Source organism: Podarcis cretensis (genome assembly GCF_951804945.1).
Source record: "Podarcis cretensis genome assembly, chromosome: 18".
Lineage (NCBI taxonomy): Eukaryota > Metazoa > Chordata > Lepidosauria > Squamata > Lacertidae > Podarcis > Podarcis cretensis.
In genome coordinates this window covers 4,377,662-4,391,522 of record NC_137188.1, presented here as the reverse complement: position 1 = coordinate 4,391,522, position 13,861 = coordinate 4,377,662, and the positions used below count along the sequence as shown (strand labels likewise).

At 50.9% G+C, this 13,861-nt stretch overlaps 1 protein-coding gene across 2 annotated transcripts in view; it reads left to right on the top strand.

Moving 5' to 3' along the window:
* Positions 1–13,861, top strand: part of KCNN1 (potassium calcium-activated channel subfamily N member 1) — an 81,649-nt gene that overhangs the window by 24,694 nt on the left and 43,094 nt on the right. The window contains exon 1 of one of the 2 annotated variants that reach the window (XM_079960727.1): positions 7,290–7,405. The exons of the other annotated variant lie outside the window; for it this stretch is intronic. The gene's annotated coding sequence lies outside the window, so the exon portion shown is untranslated. Of the gene's footprint in view, positions 1–7,289; positions 7,406–13,861 lie in introns of those variants that run through there. 2 annotated transcript variants of the gene reach the window in all.

The following is a 13,861-nucleotide window of genomic DNA, read 5'->3' as shown; positions in this document are numbered from 1 at the left end:
TCCTAATAAGGCATTTTGACTTCGCACTTGCTGGACGGACTTTAAGGTTTCTTATCTCTAGGCCACAGACTTTCCATGCCCTACAAAGTGCATTGTTTCTTTTTGCATGGGAGAAGAAGAAGAATAAGAAACCCAGACATATTGGCAGAGCACTGGCCTAAGGGTGGCGCACCTCAGTTTCCAGATTCGGAATTGGGCAGACTGTATCATGAGCAACAGGGACGCAGGTGGCGCTGTGGGTTAAAGCCTCAGTGCCTAGGGCTTGCCGATCGAAAGGTCGGCGGTTCGAATCCCTGCGGCGGGGTGCGCTCCCGCTGCTCGGTCCCAGCGCCTGCCAACCTAGCAGTTCGAAAGCACCTCCGGGTGCAAGTAGATAAATAGGGACCGCTTACCAGCAGGAAGGTAAACGGCGTTTCCGTGTGCGGCTCTGGCTCGCCAGAGCAGCGATGTCACGCTGGCCACGTGACCCGGAAGTGTCTCCGGACAGCGCTGGCCCCCGGCCTCTTGAGTGAGATGGGCGCACCAACCCCAGAGTCTGTCAAGAAGGCTGAGTTGTCTTCAGAACACCAGTGGCTAGACACATCCAAAAGGAGGTTTGCACAGTCCACAGATGCCATTCCAGCTGGCCTGCCAGTCATGAGCATGCAATATTTAGGTGGCATCTTTCTATCTTGAGAGATGGTGGAGTGCGCCTCTGGCCAAGCCCAGGCAGTGAGCATGAAGGTCCTGGGGTGCCCAGATGACAAGACCCCTTTCTTTTATTGGGCCTGATCTTTTATTTTCCTTCTCTTCCCTCCCCCTCCCCTTTTATGAAGATCACCCGCTCTGAGATCCCACAGCTAATTCTCCCCTGGCCTCCTCGCTGGCCCAAGTGGGACCAATTGAGCCAGCTAGTCCTGGGGATTATCTAATGCTTATCAGATGGATTTTCCCTAAATTGATTTCTGAACTTTGAATTTTATTGTTACAGTGGTACCTCTGGTTACGTACTTAATTCATTCTGGAGGTCCATTCTTAACCTGAAACTGTTATATAGTTATCTCCTTGACATCTGGTGGGAGGGCGTTCCACAGGAAGGGTGCCACCACCGAGAAGGCCCTATGCCTGGTTCCTTGTAACCTCACTCCTCAGAGTGAAGGAACCACTAGAAGACCCTCAGAGCTGGAACTCAGTGTCCAGGCTGGAAGATGCGGGTGGAGACGCTCATTCGGGTATACTGTGATACCTCGGGTTAAATACTTAATTCGTTCCGGAGGTCTGCTCTTAACCTGAAACTGTTCTTAACCTGAAGCACCACTTTAGCTAATGGGGCCTCCTGCTGCTGCCGTGCTGCCGAAGCACGATTTCTGTTCTGATCCTGAAGCAAAGTTCTTAACCCGAGGTACTATTTCTGGGTTAGTGGAGTCTGTAACCTGAAGCGTATGTAACCTGAAGCATATGTAACCTGAGGTACCACTGTATTCATGCTTTTATACTATATTTTATGCTACTTTTACAATTAAGTGTTTTAAATTTGTTGTTAGCGCCCTGAGCCTGGTTTTTGAACCGGGAAGGGCGGGGTATAAATAAAAAAATATTTATTTTATTTATATTCTCGGCCTGGCTGATATGGCCCAAAGGACAGCAGAGCAAGACGTTTGGCATCAGCTGGGCTGCAGGAGTTGCCAGAAGGAGGTGTACAAGGCACCATGCAATCATCTTAGGGATTCCAGATTTGTGGAGGGTCTACTCCTGAGCCTTTGCCTCCCTGAAGAGATTCCACAAGGCAGTGGTGGTTTAGGATCAGAATTTTCCTTCTCCCAGACCAGGGGTCAGCAAACTTTTTCAGCAGGGGGCCGGTCCACTGTCCCTCAGCCCTTGTGGGGGGCCGGACTATATTTTGAGGGGGAAAATGAATGAATTCCAATGCCCCACAAATAACCCAGAGATGTGTTTTAAATAAAAGGACACATTCTATTCATGTAAAAACACGCTGTTTCTCGGACCATCCACGGGCCAGATTTAGAAGGTGATTGGGCTGGATCCGGCCCCCGGGCCCCCGGGCCGGTTTGCTGACCCCTGTCCTAGATGGTCTCCCTTCCCAAGTGGATGAGCCCCACCTGCCCCTCGCTACCGTCTACAGCAAGGGCAGAAACCACCTTCTTGACCACTGCACCCACTTTTGGTCTCGTCTTCTCTGTCCACCAGAGCCTGTCTTCACACACAGGGAAGCCCCTAACTCACCAAGGGGTTCAGACCCATCGGCTCCTCTCACCTGCTTTAACTGGCCAGTCAAAACCGTTTCCAGGATTGTGGCCGCTGTCGCCTGCTGGCAGCTTCCAGGAGCCACAGGTGGGAGCTGAGTGCAGGTGGGGGACCCAAGATGGACAAACGACCCCAGAAGGAGGACAACATGTCCCCTAGCGGTGGTACTGCACTTCCCCTAACACCCCATACAACCCCATATATATGTATGTAAATATAGATTCCTATATTTCCCACAGACAAAAGCAGAGACATCACCTTGCCAACAAAAGTCCGTATAGTTAAAGCTATGGTTTTCCCAGTAGTGATGTATGGAAGTGAGAGCTGGACCATAAAGAAGGCTGATTGCCGAAGAATTAATGCTTTTGAATTCTGGTGCTGGAGGAGACTCTTGAGAGTCCCATGGACTGCAAGAAGATCAAACCTCTCCATTCGGAAGGAAATCAGCCCTGAGTGCTCACTGGAAGGAAAGATCCTGAAGCTGAGGCTCCAAGACTTTGGCCACCTCATGAGAAGAGGACTCCCTGGAAAAGACCCTGATGCTGGGAAAGATGGAGGGCACAAGGAGAAGGCAACGACAGAGGACGAGATGGTTGGACAGTGTTCTCGAAGCTACCAGCATGAGTTTGACCAAACTGCGGGAGGCAGTGGAAGACAGGAGTGCTTGGCGTGCTCTGGTCCAGGGGGTCATGAAGAGTCGGACACAAATAAATGACTAAACAACAACAACATATTGTCCTCTAGGTTTCAGTTGAGGCTGGGGTCCCTCAAATGCATGTCAGCTTAGCACAGCTGTGTCTGTTCATTCCTCTTCTTCCTGGTGCATTCCTTGCCTCTGATTGTGGCTATCCGTCGCTGACATCCTTTTCCTCAGTGTTGTCACCTTCCTGACAGTGCATCATGCTCCCTGATCTTAAGCCATTTCCAACATCCTTTTCCCCCTGCCCCCCTGTACACAGAAGGAACTCCAGAGCCAGAAAAACATATCCCCTCAAATTCCACCTGAATTTTTTGTATTTGGGGTCCTCCCCTCCCCATTCAATATAACCATGGAAGCGTAGCCAGGGAGGCAGGGAGGGCAGTTGCCCCCCCAATCAAATAAATAAACGGCCTCAGTCCAGTAGAGCGTCTCCATCCCCATCATTCTGCCCGAACATTGAAGTCCAGCGCTGAGGGCCTTCTGGTGGTTCCCTCACTGCGAGAAGCAAAGTTACAGGGAACCAGGCAGAGGGCCTTCTCGGTGGTGGCGCCCGTCCTGTGGAACGCCCTCCCATCAGATGTCAAACAGAAGAACAACTACCAGACTTTTAGGAGACATCTGAAGGCAGCCCTGTTTAGGGAAGCTTTTAATGTTTGATGCATTACTATATTTTAATATTTTGTTGGAAGCTGCCCAGAGTGGCTGGGGAAGCCCAGCCAGATGGGCAGGGTATAATTATTATTATTATTATTATTATTATTATTATTATTATTATTACTACTACTACTACTTAACTAACTGACCAATTGCGTCACAGATAACTTAGTTCTGCCCCCCCCCCAACATAATGCCTGCCCCCCCACTGTAAAATTAATCCTGGCTACATCTATGAATGTAATGTATTCGAGGTAAATATTTCTCAACAAATCTGCAGGTTGAAGAGCCTATAGAGAGTTTGCTTCCTGAAAACTCAAAACAAGCCTAGGATTAACAGTCCTGGATCCCATTAGTTTAATTAGCTGATCCCTTCCTCGGTGGCAGCGTTTCCTGTGTTTGTTTCTGGTGCTGCTGGCAAGTTTCCCATCGGGGAGGAATCTGGCTGGTCACTGTGAGGATGCTGGACTAGATGGGCCAAGGGTCTGATCCTGCAGCCAAGCTCTTCTGATGTTTGGGTGTTTAATGGAAAGCATCGGATACAGAATGTCACTTTGGTTTTCCATCAGCACCACCAAAACCTACAAAAATCTATCCAGAATATGTTCCCTTCTTCTGACACAACACTCTCTTTACTTTGGTTTCACACATTAATGTCCACCCCCCCACCCCAAAATATGTTGGCTTTGGTGTGCAGGACGCAGGTGGCGCTGTGGGTTAAAGCCTCAGCGCCTAGGGCTTGCCGATCGAAAGGTCGGCGGTTCGAATCCCTGCGGCGGGGTGCGCTCCCGCTGCTCGGTCCCAGCGCCTGCCAACCTAGCAGTTCGAAAGCACCTCCGGGTGCAAGTAGATAAATAGGGACCGCTTACCAGCGGGAAGGTAAACGGCGTTTCCGTGTGCGGCTCTGGCTCGCCAGAGCAGCGATGTCACGCTGGCCACGTGACCCGGAAGTGTCTCCGGACAGCGCTGGCCCCTGGCCTCTTAAGTGAGATGGGCACACAACCCCAGAGTCTGTCAAGACTGGCCCGTACGGGCAGGGGTACCTTTACCTTTTACCTTTAGCAAAATGCCTTGCTTTTGAATTCTGGTGCTGGAGGCAGTGGAAGACAGGAGTGCCTGGCGTGCTCTGGTCCATGGGGTCACAAAGAGTCGGACATGACTAAACGACTAAACAACAAAAGCGAAATGCCTCACCAAGAGTTCTTTTTTTGTTCCTACGTTCTTTGGAAAGCTGGACTATAACCCACCTGCTTGACACCTGCCAGGGAGTCTGTATACTTGTGTACTTGTATACGTATAACCCTTGCAACATAGAAAGATAGATTGTCAGGGAGGTGATGAATAGGCAAGACCTCTTTCCCCCGGCATGCTAGGTCTGTCTGCATGCGGGTAGAGAGTTTGAACACTCCTGTATTTAAATACATATTCCTCACCCAGAAAAAGCCAACTGGAAACTTTTTTCCTTGACATGCTACATTTCTAAATGCAGGAAGAGATAGATAGATAGATGATAGATAGATAGATAGATAGATAGAGTGTGTGTGTGGTCTGGAGGTGTACTCAGTCACATCCAGGAAAATAAGGCGAGTCCCCAGCCACAGGTTCCATGAAGAAAGAACTAGGCTTGTGTGTTTGTGAACCCAGACTCTTTCATTTTCCACACCTGGAGCAAGTGTAACCTGCTTTTGAAATATAGTACATTCAGTTCTACTCCTTCTTCTTTTATGATTATTTCACGAGGCCCAAGAGAGCCTTCATCTTTGTAGTGTGGATTCAGCCTCAGCCGGAACCACCATAGAATCATAGAATCATAGAATCATAGAGTTGGAAGAGCCCACAAGGGCCATCAAGTCCAACCCCCTGCCAAGCAGGAAACACCATCAGAGCACTCCTGACATATGGTTGTCAAGCCTCTACTTAAAGACCTCCAAAGAAGGAGACTCCACCACACTCCTTGGCAGCAAATTCCACCGTCAAACAGCTCTTACTGTCAGGAAGTTCTTCCTAATGTTTAGGTGGAATCTTCTTTCTTGTAGTTTGGAACCATTGCTCCGTGTCCGCTTCTCTGGAGCAGCAGAAAACAACCTTTCTCCCTCCTCTATGTGACATCCTTTTATATATTTGAAGATGGCTATCATATCACCCCTTAACCTCCTCTTCTCCAGGCTAAACATGCCCAGCTCCCTTAGCCCTTCCTCATAAGGCATCGTTTCCAGGCCTTTGACCATTTTGGTCACCAATTCCCCCTTCGTTGAGTTTGAACACAATATTGCTTTGAGATTGCCTCAAATCGAGCACCTCAAATACTGCGTCCAGTTCTGGGCACCACAATTTAAGAAGGATGTTGACAAGCTGGAAGGTGTGCAGAGGAGGGCAACCAACATGATCAAGGGTCTGGACATCAAGCCTGATGAGGAACGGTTGAAGGAGCTGAGTATGTTTAGCCTGGGAAAGAGGAGACTGAGAGGACATAACCATCTCAAGGCCTGCCACATGGAAGACGGAGCAAGCTTATTTTCTCCTGCTCCGGACGGTAGGACTGGAACTCATTGCTTCAAATTGCAAGAATGGAGACTGACAAAACACCAGGCAGGCCTTTCTGACAGTGAGAGCTTTCCAACAGTGGAACGGGCTCTCTCAAAAGATAGCGGACTCCCCTTCATTGCAGGTTTTTGAGAAGAGATTGGATGGCCTTATCTGTCCTGGACGCTTGAGCTGGATGCTTTGCAGAGGGTCGGTCTGGATGACCCTCGAGGTCCCTGCCAAGTCTAGGATTCCTATTATTGAACCTGGAACCTTTCTGCTACGCCACTGCCTGTACCAGCGAGTCTGGGAACCTCCCTTTAAAAACAGAGCCGAAACCCCAGTCCTGACGACCCTGGGGGATAAGGCGCCCTGCCCCCTTGGGGCCTAAAACCTCCCCATTGGCAGTGCAGAAAGGGACGAGGGCAGACTGAGCGGAAGGGGTGGGGGAGACAGCCGCCGTCCTGCGCCAAGAGTAATTACCCCGGATTACCTAGAAAGAGAGAGACGGAAAGAGGAGGAGGGGGAGGGAGGGCGCGGAGTCGAAGGGGCGGCGCAGCGGAGGGGAGGCGGGTGGTCTGCGCGGCGAAGGCTGGGGAGGGGCTGGGGGAGGAAGCCCACCAATGGGAGGAGAGGGTCCCTTTCCCGGATTCCGCCGGAGAGCCGGGCGAGCGGAGCCGCGGGTGGCGCGCCAGGCGGGCGAGAGGGGCTTGACTCGGCGCCCGGGAGATGCCTTGGCAGGCGCCGGGAGCTGTCCTTCAGCACCACCCGCCGCCGCCGCAGCAGCGCGCTAGCGGCAGAGGCGGCGGCCGCTCTGCGGTCCGGGCTGCTGCTCCCTCGTTTCAGCACCCGGACAGCTCCCTGGGCGCCGTCCGGCCCGCCGCGGCCCCCGACCCGCGTCTCCTGGCCCCCGGGCGGCCCTCGCCCAGCCAGCTGGTCTTCCTCTCGCTCTACCCCTTGCTCCAGAGGGCCCGGGACCCCGGCCGCCTGCCCTCCGGCTGGCACTCCCCCTGCCCCCACCAGGAGGGCGGCGCTTGGCCCGGATCGGGGCCCCGGCTCCTGCCGCCGCCGCCGCCGCCTCCCCCCCGCCAGCCGTGCTCGTCCGCAGCGCCGGGAAACGCAGGGCAGCGCCGGAGCGCGCCCGGGTGCCGCTGGTGCCCGCCGACGGGCGAGGAGCGGGCTCTGCCTGGGCGCTCGCCTCTGCAGGGAAAGTTGGCTCCCGGAGGCAGCCTTGGCCACAGCCGCTCCGGGAAGCAGCCGCCAGGAACCTTCGGCTCGCAGAAGGTAAAATCAGCCCTCCCCCGAAACATAAACCCCTCCTTTGGTGTTGGTGGTATCGAAGAAGGTGGCAGATTTGGGGGGTTGGGGGGTTGGGGTGGGATCTACGTTCTTAGCCACGCACCCAGGGGTCACGGCTGCAGGCTATGAGGAGGGGTGGGCAGCTCCCCCCAGTAAGTAAGTCCCCATCGTTATAAGTAGCTGAGCACCCCTGCCCGCCCCCATAAGACCGTAGCCAAGCTCCAAGACTCATTTGCTCCTAGACATTAAAATGCACTCATCCTCTCTCTCTTCGAATGCATGTTTATGGTGTTCAATTGTCCCCTTGCAGCCTGTGTGTTGTCTGTAACCTGGTGCCGAACTTCAAGACCCAATCCCATTTGCTCCTAAGCAATTAATATGCATGATCTTTCTCTGTCTCTCCGTCTCGCTCTGTCTCTCTCTCTTTCTCGCCATGCGTATTTATTCTGTTTAATCGCTCTGCCTCATCTGACGCTCACCTTCGATATATGCACAGGTACAGACCCTGTTTAATTCTCCCTTTGCAGCTGGTGTGCCCTGTTCAGTCACAATCCCAACTTCAAGACCCGACCTCACTGGCCCCTAAGCAATAATTTGCAATTGTCCATATATATATATATATTGTCCATATATTAATGAATCGTTCCTTTGCAGCTGGCGCGTTCGGTTTCATTGATTCCTCTGATACGTTTTTTTCCTTCCTTTTTAAATTGCCTTTATCCATTTTCTGTGCACCTACATAAATCTGTGGGGTGGGGATGGGGGACGGACTCCCTCTGTCCTCGTGCGGCGTTGTAGCATCCTAGGAAAATGGATCGATAGCCATGAGAGAAATAAATAAATCAAGGCAATATCCAACCCGCAAACACCAACATCACACACACAAAATTATCCCTCCATTTGTGGGAGGTCAGCCTATTTGTGTTTTTAAAAGGGGGGGGGATACTATTTGTGTTTTTTAAAACACACACACAACACAACACAACATACAACACCATCTCGGTGTCTCTGGCACCTGTGTGGAGACTGCTGCAGAATTTGAGGAGGGGGTTGAGAGAAGGAGCATCTCACCTCAGCGATTCCTTTCGCTGCAATCTCATTGATGTCCAAATTCTGCGTTTGGGTGTGCGGAGAGAGAGGGGGGCGGCGGCGGCATATTTGGGGCTTATACCACCATCCACCTCCTTCCCAGTTATTTAGTAACTGCAGAGTCCTTTCCACTCTGGAAACCCTATCAGCATTTGTAGTAGGGTGCCGTTGCTTTTTAGTATTATTTTAAAAAGTCTGCACAGCAAGGCTTCGTTCCTTGGAAAGGAATGTTGCGGCAGGGGTCTTGTTATTTAAGAAGCTCCGAAGGAACCAGGCCAATGACCCACCGATTTGAGAAACCCGCAATTTGTGGGGTGGGGGAAACGACCCCCAGGCACTCTGTGCGCGCGCACGTGATCCATCCCATTCAGACCCGAACTTTGCCTACCAGGGATCCGTAGATGATTTCATTGATACGGAAGAAGGGGGTGAGGCCGAGGAGAGCATTTCAGAGCAGAGAGTTCTCTTGGAAAGGTTCCTTCTCTCCTCCTCTTCTCCCTGGGAGATGGGGAGCAGGAGAGTCTTCTATTGCAGCCCCCCAGTATCTATGTGAGGCGAGGAGACAGGCGGCTCTCCGTCTCTGCTAGGAACCAACTCCTAGGGGCCAAGGTCAACGCCCCCTCCAGTAAAATATTTGAGGGGTCATGGCCCTCCAAATGGATGGCCATTGCCAATCGAAGGATGTGCGTGTTCCCATGGGCGTAGCCAAGGGGGGAAGGGGGCGGCTGCCCCCCTAAATCAAGCAAATCATTGAAAATACTTAACTGAGATTCTGCCCCCCCCCCTTCAAATAAGGCCTGCCCCCTAAAACAAATCCTGGCTAGATGAGCTGTGTCTTGTGATCAGTTAGGCAAGGTGGGGCTTACACACACACACACCAATTTTTTATTCAAGTTGGTACCCTTGTAGGTTCTTCCAGAAACCACTTCTGGGTTCCATCGTCAAGATCACCGATTTGCCTTTAGAGGGGTCTCTGTGTGTGTGTGTGTGTTTGTGTTTGTGTGTTTGTGTTTGTGTGTTTGTGCGTTTGCACTTTGACCCGACAGCCCTGCCCTGTAGAAGCAGTCTTCTCCCGACACCACCTCCTCCCCATTTATTTATTTATTTGAAAATGGTTTTCCCCTTAAAGGAGAGCAAGGACTCGATATAAGCGGTTGATATAACACAGTTAAGGGACGCAGGTGGCGCTGTGGGTTAAAGCCTCAGCGCCTAGGACTTGCCGATCGAAAGGTCGGCGGTTCGAATCCCTGCGGCGGGGTGCACTCCCGCTGCTCGGTCCCAGCGCCTGCCAACCTAGCAGTTCGAAAGCACCTCCGGGTGCAAGTAGATAAATAGGGACCGCTTACCAGCGGGAAGGTAAACGGCGTTTCCGTGTGCGGCTCTGGCTCGCCAGAGCAGCGATGTCACGCTGGCCACGTGACCCGGAAGTGTCTCCGGACAGCGCTGGCCCCTGGCCTCTTGAGTGAGATGGGCGCACAACCCCAGAGTCTGTCAAGACTGGCCCGTACGGGCAGGGGTACCTTTACCTTTTTATAACACAGTTAAAACTATGGAACGCACTCCTGCAGGAGGCAAGGACAGCCACCAACCTGGATGGTTTTAAAAAGGGGATTGGACAACTTTGTGGAAGAGGAGAAGGCTTTTGATAGCTGCCAGCCGCAATGGCTACGCTCTGCCTTCACGGCCAGAGGCAGGAATGCTTCTGAACAGCTGTTTCTGGAAGCCACAGAAGGGAGAAAGAGCAGGTCTTGGGTTCAGGTCCTGATTGTTGGGTTTCCCATGGGGGGGGGGCAACTGGTTGGCCACTGTGAGAACAGGATGTTGGGCCACATGGGCTATTGGCCTGACCCAGCAGGTTTGTCTTATGTCTTTTAAATAATAATAATAATAATAATAATAATAATAATAATAATAATAATAATTTATTATTTATACCCCACCCATCTGGCTGGGCTTCCCCAGCCACTCTGGGCAGCTTCCAAAAAAAAATTTAAATACTGTAATACATCAAACATTAAAAGCTTCCCTAAACAGGGCTGCCTTCAGATGTCTTCTAAAAGTCTGGTAGTTGTTGTTCTCTTTGACATCTGGTGGGAGGGCGTTCCACAGGGCGAGTGCCACCACCAAGAAGGCCCTCTGCCTGGTTCTCTGTAACTTGGCTTCTCACAGTGAGGGAACCGCCAGAAGACCCTCAGCGCTGGACCTCAGCGTCCGGGCAGAACGATGGGGGTGGAGACGCTCCTTCAGGTATACTGGACCGAGGCCGTTTAGGGCTTTCAAGGTCAGCACCAAGACTTTGAATTGTGCTCGGAAACGTACTGGGAGCCAATGTAGGTCTTTCAAGACCGATGTCTTGAAAATTTTGCCTAACATTTAGGACAGCTCTGTTGGCGGAGCATGAGACTATTAATCTCAGGGTCGTGGGTTCAAGCCCCACCTTGGGGGGGGGGGAATCCTGCATTGCAGGGGGTTGATCTAGAAGGCCCTCAGGGATCCCTCCCAACTCCACGATTCTATGATTTTCTGTTTTAACAAAAACAACAACATCCATCGATGATGATGATGATAATAATAATAATAATAATAATAATAATAATAATAATAATAATTTATTTATACCCCGCCCATCTGGCTGGGCCTCCCCAGCCACTCTGGGCGGCTTCCATAGAAACCAAAAATACAGTAAAATATCACACGTTAAAAACTTCCCTGAACAGGGCTGCCTTAAGGTGTCTTCTGAATGTCAGGTAGTTGTTTTTCTCTTTGACATCTGGTGGGAGGGCGTTCCACAGGGCGGGCGCCACTACCGAGAAGGCCCTCTGCCTGGTTCCCTGTAGCTTTACTTCTCGCAATGAGGGAACCGCCAGAAGGCCCTCGGTGCTGGACCTCAGCGTCCGGGCAGAACAATGGGGGTGGAGTCGCTCCTTCAGGTATACTGGACCGAGGCCGTTTAGGGCTTTAAAGGTCAGCACCAACACTTTGAATTGTGCTCGGAAACGTACTGGGAGCCAATGTAGGTCTTTCAAGACCGGTGTTATATGGTCTTGGCGGCTGCCCCCAGTCTAGCTGCCGCATTCTGGATTAGTTGTAGTTTCCGAGTCACCTTCAAAGGTAGCCCCACGTAGAGTGCATTGCAGTAGTCCAAGCGGGAGATAACCAGAGCATGCACCACTCTGGCGAGACAGTCCGCAGGCAGGTAGGGTCTCAGCCTACGTACCAGATGGAGCTGGTAAACAGCTGCCCTGGACACAGATTTGACCTGTGCTTCCATGGACAGCTGTGAGTCCAAAATGACTCCCAGGCTGCGCACCTGGTCCTTCAGGGGCACAGTTACCCCATTCAGGACCAGGGAATCCTCCACACCTGCCCGCCTCCTGGCCCCCAAAAACAGTACTTCTGTCTTGTCAGGATTCAACCTCAATCTGTTAGATAAATTGGAAGGTTTCAGAAACATCCCTAAGCCAGACAGATTTAGCTTGGCACCTACAAGCTGAGAATTAAGGAAGGAATTAGTCAAGAAATTATGGGAGGAATTAAGTCAAGGAAGGATGAAAGTTCTGCAGTATTTCTGGGGAGCTCAAGGCCATTGTATAATAATAATAATAAGAAGAAGAAGAAGAAGAAGAAGAAGAAGTTTTTATTTATACCCCGCCCTTCCCGGTTCAGAAAACCGGGCTCATGGTGGCTAACAACAAATTTAAAACACTTAATTGATGCAACAAAAAACAGCATAAACGACAGTATAAAACATGAATAACAATAAATTCAGAATGAAAAAATCAATTTGGGAGGAAATCCATCCAATAAACATTAGATGATCACCAGGGCTAGCTGCCTAAATTAGTCCTATTTGGGCCAGCGAGGAAACCAGGGGAGAATTAGCTGTGGCACCCCAGAGCGGGGAATCTTCATAAAAAGGGGAGAGGGAGGGAAGGAAGGGGAATAAAAGATCAGGCTAAGTTCAAATTGAAAGCCAGGTGGAATAGCTCTGTCTTACAGGCCCTGTGGAAGGAAGTTAAATCCTGCAGGGCCCTGGTCTTGTGGGACAGAGCATTCCACCAGGTCGGAGCCATCACTGAGAAGGCCCTGGCCCTGGTGGGGGATAATCTGAGTTCCTTAGGGCCTGGGACCTCTAAACTATGATTATTCATGGACCTTAAGGTCCTCTGTGGGGCAGACCAGGAGAAGCAGTCCAATAAATACGAGGGCCCTAAGCCACAAAGGGTTTTAAAGGTCAAAAGCAGCACCTTAAACCTGACCCGATACTCCATTAGGAGCCAGTGCAGCTTGAAAAGCACTGGGTGAATATGCTCCCATGGCAGAGACCCCGTGAGGAGCCTCGCTGCAGCATTCTGCACCCGCTGGAGTTTCTGGGACAGTTTCAAGGGCAGCCCCGCGTAGAGCGAATTACAGTAGTCAAGCCTGGAGGTGACCGTCGCATGGATCACTGTGGCCAGATCAGGGGGGGAAAGGTAAGGGACAAACTGTAGAGTTGGGAAGGGACTACAAGGGCCATCTAGCTCAACCTTTTGCACTGCAGGTGTCTTTCGCCCAACATGGGGTTTGCCCCCCCCCCAAGGGGCCTCATAGACCCATTTAGAGTTGTGTCGGTTTGAGTCAAATGTATTGATTTTTTTTGCTGTATATATTTCAACATCCCCGAAGATTGGTGTCAGTACCCTAGATGTTGTAAAGCTCTGGTGATCTGCTGTGGAAAAAAACACCCTTGAAGAAGATGGTTTCAGGTGTTGCCCAGATTTCATTGCTGGTTGAGAAGGGGCCCCAATGACAGTTTGAGCTTCAGGGCCCTCAAAATATAGGTCTGCCCCACCCCCCCAAACATTGAGGACTAGCGTCTTTCTTTGAAGAAAGGCCATAACTCAGCATCAAAGCCTTGCATGCAGAATAAGCCACATTCAATGTCTGTCGGTCAGTGTAGACAATGCTGAAGTAGATGGAACAGTGGCCTGTCTCACCTTGAAACAACTTCCAAACCAGCCCGCGAAAGATGCCTCAAGGGGGGTGGCACAGCTGCCCTGGAGCCCTATCCAAATACTGTACCCGGCGCATTCATTTATACGCACAGGGATGAGGGCCAATCACCTGGGTTTTCCTTGAAAGCTCATTGGCTTTATAACTCAACAATTCCACCCCACCCCATTTAAAAGAAATTGTTAAAAGTGGTAGGGGTTTTTCTGACAGATCACATACCTTAATAATAATAATAGTAATAATATTATTATTTTTTATTTATATCCTTCCCCAGCCGAAGCCGGGCTCAGGGCAGCTAACAACAATGAAATAATACAACATTCTAAAATCATTTCATTATAAAATTAATTCAAATCAAAT